Here is a 17,384-nt window from a genome sequence, read left to right on the forward strand (position 1 = left end):
TTTAAATCTGGTCACTCTAGTATAGCTCCTGCACCTTTAACTGTTGTGATGAAGAGGGAATTTCATCAGGTTCTCCATATATATGCTGAAATTCTCATTTCTATGATACAGGAGCCCTGTCCTCCTTTTCATATGGTCACCCTAACTCAAGGCCGTGGGTTAAGTCCTCCCTAGAGTAGACCTATTGAAATGAGCTGGACTTAAGTCAGCCAGGCCGAGCTTAAATCCCAGTTCATTTCAATGGGTCTACTCAAAGTGGGGCTTTATGTTAGGGTTTTTATTTTATTTTTATCCCGTGTGGCGTGTTTACACGTCGTGGGCAGGGCCCCGTTCGTTCCTCCCCGACGCTCCAGTGAGGGGCCTTTCGAGGGCCCGTCCCGACGCGCGGCGCTTCTCGTCAGGCCCGGCGCTTTTGGCGGGAGGGCGGGTGAGCGGAAGGCGGCTTGAGGCGGGGAGTGTGTGGGAAGACTCCTGCGAGCCAGGCCTGCCTGCCTGCCTGCCTCCTTCCCCTCCTTCTCCGTCATCCTTCGCCTTCCTCAGCCCGCCTCGTTCCCCTCCTCCTGACGTCAGGGCCGCCAGCCAGCCAGCCAGCCGGGGCTGCTCCCCGCCTCTCATTGTCAGGAGGAGCCCCAGCACTGCAGCCCTCGGGTCGCGGACCGGATCCAAGCGGGCCGCCGCCCCCCCCCCCCGCGTTCCGCGGAGTGGGGCCCCCACCCCGGGGGTCTTCGGCAGCCCCAGGCGGGGAAAGCCGGGCTGGTGGGGGTGGTGGAGCTGCTGCTCTCCGGAAGAAACTCCTTGGCGGACTCGCATCCTTCTTTTCCCGGCGAAGGTGGCGGATGTGGCGCGGAGAAGTCGCTAGGTGAGAATTTGGGGAGTGGGACATCGCGGGGCGGGGGGAGAGAATCAGGCAGGAGGAGGAGGGGGGGGCTGCGACCCTCCGTGCCTCCCTTTGCCTGCGCCGCCGCCGCCTCCTTCTGCTGCTGGGCTGATTCTGGGCTGCAAAGCGCTGCCAAAACCAAACTGGGGCTGGGAAGGAATTCAAGGCATCCGCTTTGTTCAAGTTGCCAGTGTGTAGACAGACCCTTAAAAAAAAAAATCCAATTAGCGATTGGAACTGGGAGGGTTTCCTGTGGCTGCCTGGTTTCCCCCCGTCTGTATTAGTGTCGTTATTATTATTTATTCAAGGATGAAGATGATTTATAGGATGGCAATGATGAGGATTGCCTTTGAGGTCACCTTAGCTTAAAAGAGATTGTGTGAATGTGTGTGTGTGAATGTGTGTGAATCGGTCTGGGAACTTCCCAGCCATCCAACTTTTCTCCCTGGGTGACTCTCTCCGCAGGAGAGGGCCAGGCCCTTCCTGCAGAGGAAATGCCTCTAGGAAAACGGCTTTGGGGGAAATGTTGCACCACGCCAAGGAACAAAAGGGAGGAGGTGGATTGGCGGGGAAGGTTGGCGCCTGATCCGAGGCATGACTTTACTCAGAAGTAAATCTCCTCGAGTTCAGAGGGGTTTACACTACCCCCGACCCCCACGAGAAGTAAATGTGCATAGGATTTTGTAGCCCTTCAGCAGAATCTTAAGAGGGTTTACTCAGAAGTCAGACCCATTGGTTTCCATGGAACTTACTTTGGAGGAGGATTTAGGATTGGTGCACCCTTGCTGATCCGCTTCACTATCATGTTAAGACTCCCTGTGTAGAAAGGTGGTGGTGGTGGCTTGTTCCTCTAAAGAATTCTTGATAGTCTGTATGGTACATTCTGGGCAGTGGTCTTCACAACAATCCTGTGAGGTAGGCTAAGCTCAGAGTGTGTATGGAGGAGGGATTGAGCTGACTGGTAGCCAGCCCATTATTATTGTTGTTATTTGTCTAAAGAACTTTGTATATGCTTCCTCTACTTTTATACTCACAAAAATCTTGTGAGGTAGGTTAGGCTGAGGGGTTGACTGGCAGCCAACCCATTATCATTGTTGTTATTCCTCTAAAGGTCTTTGGGCAGTGTACATGGTTCCTTGATTTTTGTCCTCACAACAACCCTGTGAGGTAGGTTAGGCTGAGGGTGGGGGGTGATGACTGGCCAGGCAGTTCTGAGGCTGAGCAGCAAACCTGATGTTTCTTGTAGATGTGTTGGATTACATCTCCCAGCATTCTTAACCATTGGCCATGCTGGCTGGGAGCAGATGGGAGTTGAAGTCCAAAACATCTGGAGGGCACCAGATTAGGGAAAAGCTGAATTACACCATGCTTGTTTACTCAGAAGTAAGCCCCACTAAATTCAGCAGGACTCCAGCCCTAAGTATATTTACTTGGGTGTAAGCTGCCTTGAACTCAGTAGGACTAACTTTGAAGTAAACTTGCATATGATTGGGTTGCCTTGCTGGCAGTTCTTACTTAGGAGCAAGGTCCCATTGTAATCCAAGAGCTAACCTGCAAAAGGAAATGTCCTTTTGCTGTGTTGCATTTAAAAAGAAAAATCGTGCTGGGAAATTTCTGACTGCTATTGACTTTCTGGGTAACTTCGGAAAAGTTATTCTGTTGGGCCTTAGTTTCCCAGTCTTGAAGATGGGAGTAATTGTGACTTATCTCACAGGATTGTTGAAGGCTCCACAAATCCTATGAGATAGCATTACGGTTACCACCACCTTTTTCTGGCAGGATTTCTTTGCCTTTTACAGGCCTGTGACAAGTTAAAATCCAGCAGATGCAGTTTCTCACATCTGTTGAATTTCTGCCTGTTATGAAGCTGTTGAATGTACAAGACATCTTGCTAAAAAAAAAAAGCTTACAATCTTAGAATAAGGGTAGCAATAAATAATGGATGTAGCGAAAATGAAACTTTTGTATGGAGCACATGACTCTGAAGAGGATGTGAGAATTTAGGATTTGGAATTTGAATTATGCTTGAACTCTTGGGGTCAAGGTTGACTGCTTAAGTATTCGGGAGATGGTCTTCCCAGTGTTGGGTTCTTTATTGCTGGTACCGGTATGGCTTATAGTTTTGCAATACACTGTTTTGTTTATTACGCTGTATCCTACATCTCTTCCAAGGATCTCAGAGCACATGGCTGTCCTCCAATCTTTTGTACTCACAGCAGCCCTGCAAGGTAGGTCAGGCTGAGAGATAGCAACTGACCCAAAGTCACCCCATGAGTTTCATGGCTGAGCATGGATCTGAAATGAACATTCCCTGATCCTAGTCTGTCGCTCAAACCACTATGCCACACTGCTTAGGGTTCTGTATCCATGGACACCGACCAAGCCAGGAATGCAGACTCCATCTTCACCTAATTGAGTTGAGCATTGGCCTTTACCCTTGCCAATTTTGAAAAGGATAGAGGTGGAAATGGCAATTGTTGAAGGAGACCTGTAGTTCCTAAACCAATCCTGGTGACTGCACCTTCAATAATAATAATAATAATAATAATAATAATAGAAAAGAAAAAAGGAACAAATACAGCATAGCATGTGAAAGCTCCTGGCTTTCTTTGTCCACATTTACAGTGTCAAATGATCTCAGATCAAACATATATTTGTCAATACAGAAGTTGGACTACTTTGCAGAAAGTCATTATGGGGCAGGGGGAGATGAATGCCTGTGCACTGGAAAATGTCTGCTGTTTTTAATATTAGAGCAGGACACTGTGTAGGTGAAACAGTCTCTGAAAAGTGTCAATCTTAGTGTGTGTGTTTTGCTTTGCTAGGTTTATTTTATTTATTTATTTATTAAATTCATATCCCGCCTTTTTTCCTCCAAAGAACTCAAGGCGGCAGACATAATCCTCCTCATCTCCATTTTATCCTCACAACAACAACCCTGTGAGGTTTGGTTGGACTGAGAGTCTGTGACTGGCCCCAAGTCACCCAGTGAGCTTCCATGGCCGAGTGGGGACTAGAACCCAGTTCTCCCGACTCCCAGTCCAACACTTGCCACTACACCACACTGGCTCTTTATCTATTGTAAAGGCCCATAGCGAGTACATAGAGCAATCCTTCCTATGTGCAAGCAAAGCAGGGAACTCTTTAAATGTAGTAACAAGCCGAGAATTCTTCTGCGTCAGAAAGACTTATTTTAATCAGACTTCACCCCCAGGGTAGAGATGCTTTTGGTCAATTTACTCTGAGGAATTTTTTTTTTCTAAAATGAAACCATCTTCCTTGCTCACAGAGGCAGATTCTGGGTGTGAATCTAAGCGTGTTTATTGCCTTGTAAGTCCATTTTCGTTCATTCAGGGCTGACGAGTGAATGAGCAAGTCTGTTTTGTGAGGATTGGAAGAAGAAGCCAGCCCGTTAACTTTATGAGGAAACACGGCATTTGTTTTCACTGAAGAGCCATGGAATTTGGCACTTTTGGCTGCAGCCAGGCTATTGTCTGCAAGACAAGCAGGCCAAAGGGTGTCTGCTTTCCTTAATTATTAATTGTGCCTGGTTGCTCTCTTCTGGTGGCCACAGTCCTAAACCAGAGGTGGTGCCCTCTGCTAGGTAACTTTCTCTCCCCACCCCATTGTTAGAACTTCTCACATGCTCAAGAAAGTGTTTCTTTGTCATCATCTATCAATGCTGGAGTATACATATTTAAATAAATTAATACATGTGTGTGCTGTGAGGTGGAAAATTTGACCCTCTGGGTCAGGGATTTTATCAGATTTTCCCAACCTGGTGCTGTCCAAAGGCTTCTGTTCCCACAGTAGTCAGCCAAATGCCCCCCAAAGGGAAGGCCACAATCCGGACATGAGTGCAACAGCACTTACTTGCCAGTTGGGTTCTCCAGCAAGTGGTATTCAGAGGCATACTGGAGGTAATATATATAGCCATCATGACTAGTAGCCATTGACCTCATCCTCCATCAACCTGTCTTAATCCCCCTTTAAAGCCATCCACATTGGTGGCCATCACCAATTCTTGTGGAAGCGAATTCTCAAGTTTGACTATACACTGTTTTAAGAAGTAATTCCTTTTGCCTCTCTTGAATTCCCCATCATTCAGCTTCTTGGATTCCTCCCCACCCCCACCCCATTGCGTTCTGATATTATGAAAGAGGAAGAAAAAATTCTCTCTCTCCCCACTTTCTCCACACCAGACATCATTTTAGAGACCTCTATCACATTCCATCACCTTTTCTCATAAGGGGGTTGCTCCAGTCCTTTGATATTTCTGTTGCCCTCTTTCTACACCTTTTCCAGCTCTTTATGGCATTTATGGGATGCCTCTGAACATGTAACTAAGTGCTGCCAATGCCTGCTCAGTGGTAATTCAGAACAAGGGGTGTGCAGATCTCCGAGCCCAATTCACGGTGCTGGTTTTAACCTACAAAGCCTTACACGGCTTGGGACCACAATACCTGACAGAATGCCTTTCCCGACATGAATCTACCCGAACACTACGTTCAACATCTAAGGTCCTCCTCCGGGTGCCTACTCGAAGGGAAGCTCGGAGGGTGGCGACAAGAGAGAGGGCCTTCTCTGTAGTGGCCCCCCAACTGTGGAACAATCTTCCTGATGAGGCCCACTTGGTGCCGACATTGTCATCTTTTCAGCGCCAGGTCAAGACTTTTCTCTTCTCCCAGGCATCTAGCAATGTGTAATGACTGTGGGTCTGGGGTTTTTTGGCTCATCGTTTTTGAAGTTGTTATAGTGGTTTCAAATGTATGCATATTTTGCTTGTTTTTGTGGTTTTTAATCTTTGTATATTGTTTTTAAGTGTTTTTATCTTATATGAACCTCCCAGAATGCTTCAGCTATGGGGCGGTATACAAATGCAGTAAATAAATAAATAAATTGAGGAGTATCATGTTGCTGCAGGTTTTGTTGTTATAAAGATGGATAAAAGGTGATGATGATGATGATAACGATGATGATTAGCAATTCTTATGCACGCACATTTAACTTGTTAGGCTGAAGATGGTTTGATGCTCTTCTCCCCTCTGCCCCCTGCAATGCACTTTGTCCTGCCATGCAAGAGGAATAAGCGATCTGCTTCAGACAGCACTGTAAGGGGGCTGGCTGGCTAGATGAATTGGTGTCTAAATGGTGCAGCAAGATTTATTTTTTTTTAAAAAAAAAAGTCTCTAGTGAGGGGACAAACCAGAAAGGAGAAGACAATTTCAGTGCTGAGTAATTCTAGAAACTTTTAATATAACACTGCGCTTTTCCGAGTAACAATCTTTTGTAAGATTGTCTACATACCTAGAGAGTACGGCTGTACTCCGTTCCGATTCGGATCGCGAATCCGGAGCGGAGCGACTCAATCCGCCTCCGCCAAAGGCGGATTCGGGTCAGAAGAGCTGCGGATCGAGGTGAAGCAGTTCACCTCCATCCGGAGCTCCGAATGCAGGTAAGTGGGGGGGGGGAGGGGCTCACTTGGTTGCAGTGGTGCAGTCCATGCGGCGACGGCAGCGGAGCCAGGTAAGGGGGGAGAGGGGCTTACTTGTGTCCGTTGCGGTCTGGCGCAGGCTTCAACTGAGGCCCAGCCCTCAAAGCGGAAACAGGCTTCTGTTTTAAGGCCTGGGCTTCAGTTGAAGCCTGTGCCGGACCGCAACGGAAGCAGGTAAGTGTGGGGAAGGGAGGCTTATTTGGCCCCCATTTTGTCCCCCCTTCCCCACTTACCTGCCTCCGCGGAGACAAATAAGTAGGGAAGGGGAGGGCAAAATCTCGATCCGCCCCTCCGGATCTCGCTCTGCAGAGCGGGGGAGAGTTGGATCGGCCCAAAGCGGTTTGGGCCCGATCCAAAAGTTCCGGATCGGGCCACGAAGCGGTTCGGGGGGGGGGTGTCCGTGCACAGCCCTACTAGAGAGCAAGCAAGTTTCTTACATCCGAAGAACTCTGGTTATTTATTTAAGAATTATTAATTAATTTATTACAGTTATTAAATGCTTGATAAAATAAATTTCTCTAGATGTTTTGCAATTATAATATGACAAATAAAATTGCAATGACATCAACAATATCAAATCAGCCAAAGCAGCGTAAGATACAGTATCAGGCATAGGGGGTGAAACTATATTGCAGAGACGAGGAAAATGAAACTCAAAAATAGTAAAACATTTTAAAACATTACATCTGAAGTGTTTTATATTATATTTAATGTGGCATAGAGCTACATTAAAGTTTTCTGCCATTACTCAGCACCTGTTTGCCTACTTGAGGTGCTTCCCCACCCCTCTTCTTCCCACTTTAACGGGGTGGCGGCACCATTTGTGCTTTACTTCAGGCTGCAAAATGTCTTGGACCGGCACAGATTTTTTCTGGCACCACCAAGGCAACTAGTTCATAGCTTAATTGGTCAACATAGTGGGGCACATCAATAGGACTGTGTGTGTTTCTTGGTGAAGAAATAGAAAGAATCTGGCCACCGGTACATTTTAAAAAACACACACAAGGGGCATATTTTCAACTGAGCAAGGACTGAAGGTATTGGCTCCCAGAGACAGAACCAAGGCACACAGTCTTCATTTTTGCTAACTATCTGGATACTGTTGAGTTCAGTGCAGAAGGCAGAATTGGGAAGCCACTTGACCTCCAAATCCCTTTTGTTCCTTGCCCTTTTTTGTGTTGATTGCTCCACATGGTCAGTAGGGAACCAGCAATGTCACTATAGTTTCATTTTGAGTCCATCATGACCCTTCAAATCGGCTCCATTCTAGCTGAGACATGGGCAGGGGGCTCTTTAACTTTCCCAGTGCAGATAACAAATGAAGCTTTGGACAACGGTCTTCCCTTTTCTATGCATCACTGCTGCTTTACTCCCATGGTTGAGCAAAGGCCGGAATGAAGACACTTCAGATTTGCAAGATCTACTTTGTTTTTGTATTTTTAATAGACTCTTCCCCCCTCCAAGGAACATCAACTGAAGCTAGAAGCAAAAGAAATCCATTCAAAACTAAAGAATTCTCAGCCCAGGAATTTGTTTTGAATACCGGAACTCAACAGGGCTCAGGGCTCTTCTACATAAGAATCCACTCCTGGTTAAAACAAGCTTTCTTCATCTCAGCAATTATAATTTAGAGCGGGAGGGGAGTCATTTTGCGGCTATTTGTTAAACAATTAGCAGTCAGAAATCCTTGCTGATCTATTTCAGATGATCTAGAAATCTGCCAATTATTCCCAGTTGATCTTCTGCCAACCCCTGACGTAAGGCAAAGCCAATGGGAGTGATCAACTAAGGGCCAAACTACACTCGGGGGCTGTTCACACTCAGTGTTTGAATGTGGATTGTTTATTGAACCATGGGTTAACGAGTTGTCTGAACCCAGGACATTTTCGCAGGGTGGCTTGTTAACCATGCACTGTGGCTTGTTAACCACCTTAAACAAACCATGGATTTTCAAGGTGGCTTGTTTGAGGGGGGGAAAGCCATACTGCATGCATGGTTAACAAACCACTGTTCAGAAAATGTCCTTGGTTCAACAACACTGTTCAACAACAATGACATGCAACCCACGGAATTAAATTTGTGCGTTTGCATATAAAGGACAGGGTGTTGCTGTTGTTTTTTAAATGCAACTTGCATCAGTTGGGGGAAACCTAATAATTAGGTTCAACTCTTTCCTTCCCTGCTGCAGTCCTGAGGAAAATCCCTCGGATGAAGCTCTGAGGATTTGAATTCCCCATTGGCACAGATCACTTCATTAGGCCAAATTTAATTATTAGTGCTATGCAAGGGATGAACCTACCTATTCTGAATCTTTCATCTTCTTTGAGGTCAGTAGGACAACAACTGGTTATACCTGGGCTTTCAAACTTTCTCACAGTAAGTCTCTCTTAAGTCAGGAAACAAATGTTTGAGCCCCCCCACACAACCCAACCCCACTTCTGCGATGAAGATAAAGCCAACCTCAGCTGTATTATAAGGTGTGGGGACAGGTAGATCAGTGGAAAATAATGAAAGCAAGGCCCAGAAGAGGCCAAAGTATGCGTAAGGATTAGAGGAAGGGATGGAAAAATAATTCCTCAGTTATCTCCATCACACAACAGAAGTATGCTGGTGATAGGATGCTTGGAATTTGGGTGTGTGTCCATCCATAAATCAACAGGCCCATTCAATTTGCGTACAAAATCTTGTTGTTTGGGAAAGAAAAGGATAGAGCGTAGTGACCATTTTCTTTGAGAAGGCCATCATGTATTTGAAGGATCGTTCCAATTAAATATTTGAAGTTTTCACAGAAGAGTCACTCACTCCTTGTAGCCACTCAAGGGGGCAGAACGGCCCAACTGGATATTTATTTATTTATTTTACAATAACTTTATACTGCTGCACAGCCAAAAGATTTCAGAGCAGTGAACATCAGTTAGCATAAGAGAATAAAAACACCATGCAAAAATAATTACTGTTTTTAAAAAGTTCTGAAATGGTAGCTATCTTGACCTTATCTATTCCATATATCATTCCTTCTGTTTTCTGTGTCGAGGTACGAATGCTGATGGTAATATAGATGGCACCACCCGTGTACAGGAAGGGAAGTATCATTAGTCTTGGGGAAACTCAAGAATCTTTAGTAAAAGAATCCTAAGTGAGAGAAGTCTTATTATGCTCGGAGGCCACAGAATGTTGATTGATTGTTGCGGGGTGGCATGGACAACTGGGTAGTGGTGGTGGAATGGAATGGAATGGAGTATCGTGGAGGAGGGCATGTGACTGGCTGGAACAGGAACACTCCATATTGCAACATTTTGTTGCATATTCCACTTGCATTAAATATTCCATGTATTATATCTTTCGTATCTTCCTCCTACTTGGGGAACTTTTCCACACTATTTAAAAATTATCTCAGGATGGAAATGCCTTGTAACTAAGGAAAATGATGTCAACATTTTTAAAAAAGTGGAGGAGAAAGCTATATAGTTGTGTGGGCATCGGTGCTTGAATGAATCCACCCATTTCTTCTGAAATGGTAACATCTTGAAATTATCTGCTTGTAATGGCAGTGTGTGTTACCATATTAGTCACTTGAGTTCCCACATATTTCCCTTTCCCCTATTGGCGATTAAATGTCAGTTGTTAATACTTTTGAGACACTTCGTGATGCAATAGGCTCATAGGGTTGGATTCAGACTTAGCCAAGCATAGAGTAGACTCATTGAAATCAATTAGATTTAAGTCAGTTATGACTAAATTAAGGGTACAATCCTATGCATGTTTAGACAGAGAAAAGTCCCCCAATTCCCATCATTCCCCAGCCAGCATGCTGGGAGTTGTAGGACTTATTTCTGTCTAAACGTGCATAGGATTACACCCTAATCACTTATTATAATGGGTCTATTCACTTAGCATGACTAAATCTGGATCCAACCCATGATTTTGAAGATACATTCATGAGAACTGTTAAAACATTTGGAGGGTCAGGGAGAAGGAAATAAATCTGACCAAGCAAATATGATTTTCACAGGCGATAGTATGCGTGTAGCACTTTTCTGTAGTTATTTCTTTAAGGCTGCAATCCTATACTCACTTACCTGGGAGTAAATCCCATTGATCCCAGTGGGGCTTACTTCTGAGTAGGCATAGATGGGATTGCATAGCACAATACAAGTATTTATATTGTGTTTTATTACTTTAACAGTCTGCAGTCCACCCAGAGAACATTCGTTACTGGGTAGATTGAAAATATAATAAATAGCTGAAGTAAATAAACTTAGACCCCTCCATTCTTAAAAAAAATAGTCCGAATTGGTTAACAACTTCACTTATTAAAACAATAAAATTAAAAATAAAATTACAGCGCCTAAAAGCCGCTTAAAACAGTGAAATAAAACATTATCTATAGAAACTGGTGGAAAGCGAAACAACAAAGACATTAGCACCTTATCTCAGTAGTATAAAACCATATCAGCCAACTATTAAAGCCAGATATTACAGGGCAAAGGCCTTTTACAAAAGAAAGCTCTTTACCATCTGTCAAAACCTCATAAGGGAGAGGCACTTTTCCTAAGTGCTTAACCGTACACCTCTCTATATATCTATTAAAAAGTAAGCCCCACTACGTTACTGCCAGGAAACTGGGCATACACACTTACCTGGGAATAAGTTTTATTAACTCAATAGGGCTTACTTCTGAGTAGACAGGCATAAGATTGCACTGTAAAGTTCTTTAATGCATCATTGCTGTAATCTTTGCAACAACATTTAAGATCTGACACATAGGAAGCTGCCTTATGATCAGTCAGAATCTTGGTCCATTGAGCCAGTATTGTCTACTCTTGATTGGCAGGGTCATGGACAGAGGGATTCTTTCCCAGTCCCATTATCTGATTTCCTTTTGGCTGGAAATTAGACATTGGGTCTTCTTTATGTAATGCATGTGCCATGGCCCTCCCTAGTAAACATTGCTCCACCAAACCCAGGGGTGTTGAATGTCTTTCAGCCCAGGGCTGAATTCTATTTTGGAAAAGCTTGGGGCGGGGGCGGAGCTCATCCCGGTGGTGGGCAGGGCCAAAGGCAGAAGGGGTGGAGCCAAAACACAATAAAACATCAGCGTATCTTAGCTTAAAGCTCTTGCTTCTAATAGCTAAAGAGAGGCATTCACCATTGAGGTAGGGAACATAGGAAGCTGTGTTATTCCAAGCGTGACTATTGGTCCATCCACCTCTGGGTTGTCTACAAACTCTAGTTGAACCTCTTTCCGCCGTGTTCAATGTCGGAAAAGCTCTGCATTCCAGTGAAGGCAAAGGGGGAGAGGCTAAAATACCCAAAATACCAGCACATTTGAAAGCCCCTATTCCCAGCAACTAAATCTTAGAAGAGATATTTCTACTCTTTAGAATGGGGGATGGGGACACCCACACAAAGCCACCAACCAATCAGCAGTTGGGGGGAAAGTGGGTGAGGCCATCCGGGGAACTATCGTGGGCCAGATTGGGACCTGCAGGTAGGCTTGATTTGACCCGTGGGCCTGAGGTTTAACACCCAAGCATTAGACCATCCTTCCCCAACCCAGGCCATAGCTAGACCTAAGGTTTATCCCTGGATCATCCAGGGGTCAAACCTGTTCATCTAGGTGACACACAGGGGATCCAGTGCTCAGGCAGGGGCGAACCCTGGATGACTCCAGGATAAACCTTAGGTCTAACTGTGGCTCCAGTATCCTCCAGATGTTTTAACTACAACTACCAGCATTCCTGACCATTGACCATGCTGGCTGGGGTTTGATAGGAGTTGACACCCAAATCCTTTGGATGGCATCAGAAGGCTGTTCTGTCTTCTACACAGTGGCAGCGGCTTGCCAGGGTTTCAGACATGGGGCTTTCCTGGCTCTACCTGGAGGTGCTGAGGATTGAACTTGTGACCTTGAGCATACAAAGTATGTATCCTGCTATTGAGCAATGGCACGCCCCTCCAGAGCCTGAAGATGTATAAGGAAGGCGCTTGCCCAATTGGTTTCATTACCGAAACTTGAACCGGGGACTTCAAGTGTGCAATTCATGCAGAGGGTGAACGAGGTATCTTAGAACTTTGTTGGGTTTTTGCGTCTTATAATTGGCTGTGTTAGTCACTCTGCTGTGACCTGAGGGATGAACAGCCATGCTACTTACACATCTATTTATCTAATGAACCTTTGCAGCCAGGCAGGCAACTGTGTTCTGGAGCTTTAGCAACTCATCCTGCCCTCTTTCACACATAATTAGCCATTTGCATGAATTTAGTTGAGGAGTCCCATCTTGCTGGGGAACAAAGGGGCCAGGTATTGTTAGCTCCAAATGCTAAAAATAATGACTTAGCCCCACAAAATAAAGAGATGAGCTTAGGAGACACAAGCATTACAAGCAGCACCAGTGTGTGTAGCTTCCTTCTGGCAATAGCTGCTGTGGAACACTGCTTGCGTGGTAGCAGTTTGGTAAGCACTAAGGAGATAAAAGCAGATCCCTGTCAAATGAGACCAAAGATCCATCTAGTTCACCATCCTGTTTCCTAAGTGGCAAATCAGATTCCTTCGGGGAGCCCACAAGCAGGACGTAAGGGTAATCGCCCTTTCCTGCTGTTGTTTCCGAGTGGCAGACTGGCTCTGAATACACTCAGCCATCATATCTGCAAAAAGATTAGATCTTGTGCCATCAAATTCCATAAGTTAATTGTGCCTCAAGTGGAGAAGTATTTGGGCTCTTCATTCATTCTAGGCTTCTCGATCTAGCCCTGAAAGCTTAGATTCTCAGCAAAGGCTTCCAGTCTGAGACATCCCTACTGTCTGCGCTCTTACTTTTTTTCATTGCCCCTCTCTGTAAATTCATGAGATACACTACTGCCTGACCAGCTCTTCTTAAGAGCCAGTCCAAATGTTCACAAAAAATGTAAGACTGTACTACTTCAGAATGCAGGTGGGGGTTTGCATGTTTGTGACATACCTGTACTCTTATGTTCAGCATCTAAGGCCCTCCTTCAGGTGCCGAGGGAGGCTCAGAAGGTGGCAACAAGGAGGGTCTTCTTGGTGGTGGCCCCTAGTTATGGAACAATGTCCCTGGTGAGGCCTGTGTGATGCCAGGCCAGGTTAGAGGATAGTTAGACAATGAATGTGCTCTCAGCTTTTGCTAAAAACTTTAGGAGATTATAAATAGAAAAATGTTCAAATTTATTCCCTCTGCTTTTGGTTAGAATTTGTAATTGTCCTGTCAATGGAGCTTATAAATCAAAATTAAAGAAACCCAGATGAGCTCTTAAAGTGTACCACTGCTAGCTTTTCAAGGATCAGATTTTAATCGGTCAATGTCAGTAACCCTTAAAGGCCCCATCTCTTTTCAAAGTCCATCAAACAATGAAATGATCAAAATAGCAATACGCATAGAAAAGTTGATTGAGATGCGAGGATGTGTGTTTGTCACACAAACACACACACACACACACACACACGGTCTAGCTGCATTGTTTTTAAATGTGTGACATGGACTTCCCTAATGAAATGCACAAAAAGAGTCTTGTGGGACCTTAAAGACTTTACAAATTGATTGGGTTGGATCCGGGCTAAGTTAGTTATACTTAGGTCCCATTGAGATCAGTGTAAAAAGTTAGAAACAACTAACTTACCCCATTGATTTCAGTGGGAACCAACTGTGGCTAACTTAGTCTGGATCTAACCCATTCTAAAGTCCAACAAATCTCTTTTCTGTAGCTGACTAATAGATAGATTTCTGGAATTTCTCCTCTAACCAAACATGGACAGTTGTTGTTGATGATGGGAGCATCAGCACGAACTTTGAAAGAAAGAAGAATTGTGTACCTTCAGGGACACTTTCCGTGTTTTAGGGCAGCCTGAAGCCCTCCAGATGTTTAGACTCCAGCTTCCATCATCCCTGACCATTGGTCATGTTGGCTGGGGCTGTTGGGAGTTGTAGTCCAAAACATCCAGATGGTGCCAAGCTGTGGAAGGCTGTGCTATGCCATAACTATCACGGAATTCCATTTCAATTTAATAAATGGGTTGAAATGGACATGGAGGAGGTGGGAAGGAGTAAGAAACAGAATTTATATTTGAAGGGTCAGTTTTCACAGAGGACGGGAGGAAAGCATTAGAGGATTTTGTGGGGGGGGGGTCACTCTGCTTCTTTTTTTTAAAAAAAAATCCCAATAATTTTACAGCAACATCAAACGACATTGAAACATTCAGAAGAAAGGAGAGAATTATTAATAACAACAAAAGATCATAAGAGGCGGCAAAATAGACAATGGAAAAATGTTGTAAGAATCACGTTACAAATATTTGGGAGGAAAACCCATCTTCCCTCTGGCTGCAGGGTGCCGGCAGGACTTTGGAAGTGGTGGATCATCCGCCATGTAACTCCTCCCCCCCATCACAGATGCACGAACACACTTAAGATTGCTCTGTAAAATACAGCCCTAAAATAAGGCTCAGCAATGAACATCGTCAATAAAAGCACATCTTAAAATGCCCTAACCAAGCTCAAGTGAATCTCTCTTGCTAGCTGCAGTCAACGTTCCCATTGGTCACAGGAAAGCCACAAGAAAGAAATCTAAAACTATTTCATCAAATACATCATTAAAAATTGTGCAAGAATCTATGGGTTCCTTGATGTCTACATTAATCATGTTGGAAAGTGATTGCTTGAATGAAGGAACAGAGGCAGGATCTACACAACTGCTTTAAAACGGTTTATAGCGGTTTTGACAACTGTTGGGGCCCAGGACACACGCTCCATATACAGGTTTCAAACTGTTTTCAAAGTGTTATATCCTTCTTGGTGTAGATCTGGCCAGAGTTTACAGATAACACCAAACGAAAACCTTAGGCCATGATTCACAGCTCTGTGGTACTGTGCAGCACTGGAAGACACTGTGCTGGTGATGCCCCTTTCCCTAGCCAATCCCAGCTGTATTTGGGGTCCAGAGGTTGCACAACCTCCAGTAATGTTGTTAGAAACATGGAGAACTCCCATATACCAGGCCATGGGCGTGGTTAGATGGGCCGATATCCCGGAGATTGGCCCTGTGTGTCCACATGATGCACAGGGGATCCCGGGAGCAGGGAGGGATGATGCCTGCATTTCCCCGGGATATGGCCCTACACATTTTTCTTGCTTTTCCCCCCCACAGTCCTGGGATGATCCCAAGACCGCAGGACGTGTGGGCAGCCATCCTGGTATAGTCCCGGCTCCTCGCAAGGAACCGGGCACAGGGCAAGGAGTTCTGAAAGCGCTCCGTGCCCATTGGGGTGGGGGAGCAGGGGTGGGGCCTTTTTTCCCTTTTTTTCCCCCAAAACACTTGCCTTTGCTCTGGAGTGCTGGTGCACTGGTGCACTCCAGCTCCTGTTTCTTTTTTAAAAAATGGCGGGTGCGATGTCTTCTTCCTCCTGGGACATCGCGCGCTGTGTGTGGACTGAGGGGGACGATCTCGCGATCATAAAATCCCCCCTCGTCTAGCCATGCCCCATGTATCATTTGTCCATCAAGCCCAATATTGTCTGCTCGGACTGCTGGAGGCTATCCAAGGGCTTCAGGAAGCGGTCCTTTGTATCGCCTATTACCTGATCTCTCTTTTTTTTTTAACCATAGATGCCAGGTAGTGAACCTGGGACCTTCTGTTTGCAAAGCATCTGCTCTATGGTGCTGTGGCTGGTAAAGCAGTTCTAGCAGCTGCTGGCCAGGAGCTGCAGCCCTGCGGCATCTGATTTCCAAACCCGGGGCTGTTGTAACTGGTCCGACCAGTCGCAAAAGCTCTCAGGCAGGAATGGGGAAGCACCTTTAGGTTGTTCTGGGACTGCAGTCTCTTTGGCTTCCAGGCATACCTGGGTTTTTCCCCAAGGCTTGGTTGCCTATACCGATGTGGGGGTAGAGAGGCACATAGGCCTAGTGCGCAAGGGGGGCAAGTCGTGGATCATCCCCTATGGCCTTAAACACACTTATTTCAAAGTAAGATTTATTGAAAGGATTGCATGGGCCACCAGTGGAATAATTTGAACTTTTTTTAAAAAAAGGAGAGTAGTCAAACTCATGAAAGGTAGCCATTTCAAAAGGTATTCAGTTGCACACTCAGGACCTCCATTAATTTATGAGGTTTTGTGAATACGTTAAACATAGTTGGTGGACACATTATCTTTGTTCTGTAACGATGCTGATTTTATTCTCCGTTTTTAGCTTTTGTTTTAGGGTTCGTGTTGTGGTTTTGATATATTGTACCCTGCCCAGAGAACTTTGGTTATTGAGCAGTTTAAACATTCATTCAATCAATTAATTTCTTATTCTGAAATGTCTTCAAATGTGCAAACCATTGAGTTGGCTTTGAAAAAATCACCACAGTAAATGAATCTGAAATTTGTTGTGAGTTGGAAAGTGTAATGAGTCTGATAATGCGTTTCATGCTTATCGCACTTCGTTTCACGTTGCCAAACCCCTCACTCTAAGCATAAGATTTAAAGAATGTTCATTTCTGTGTCAGAAAGCACCACCTACAAGCTTGATGTCTGTCATCTGCAGATTTCAACAGACCTATGTCCCTTCATGAGGCCATTAGTAAAGTGTTTGAGGAAAACAGATCCATGACTGATACCTGAAGAACTTCACTACCTCCCCGCAACTCATCTAGGAATAGTCAAGCTGTTAGCAACGCTTACGGTTCCCGTCTGTATCAAGACAATTGAAAACCAGTACAACATCTTTTCAATGTTCATCTTCCAAGGCTTCACAGAGATTTCTTTCTAGGTCAAACTCTGAGCCTGGTGATTTAAAGCAAGCTTCAGATTCTTCCTCAACTGAAGCTGTCTTCTCTTTCTTTACACATACCAATCCTGCATTATCCAGCTTGTCATTTCTTATTTCATCACTATTAGTGGTGCTGTTGAACAAGGGTGGGCAGAAGGTAGGTCTCCAGATGTTTTCAACTTTAACTCCCAGAAACTCTTACTAGCATGGCCAATGATCAGGAATGCTGGGAATTGAAGGCCAAAAC

The 17,384-nt window shown here is 44.9% G+C and overlaps 1 protein-coding gene across 1 annotated transcript in view; it reads left to right on the forward strand.

Annotated features, from left to right (window-relative positions):
- Window positions 1-831: 831 nt before the first annotated feature.
- The window catches only part of LUZP1 (leucine zipper protein 1), a 60,938-nt gene continuing 44,385 nt past the window's right edge, over window positions 832-17,384 (forward strand). The window contains exon 1 of the mRNA XM_063140725.1: window positions 832-851. The gene's annotated coding sequence lies outside the window, so the exon portion shown is untranslated. The remainder of the gene's footprint in view (window positions 852-17,384) is intronic.

Source organism: Elgaria multicarinata, chromosome 13, assembly GCF_023053635.1.
Source record: "Elgaria multicarinata webbii isolate HBS135686 ecotype San Diego chromosome 13, rElgMul1.1.pri, whole genome shotgun sequence".
NCBI classification, from domain to species: domain Eukaryota; kingdom Metazoa; phylum Chordata; class Lepidosauria; order Squamata; family Anguidae; genus Elgaria; species Elgaria multicarinata.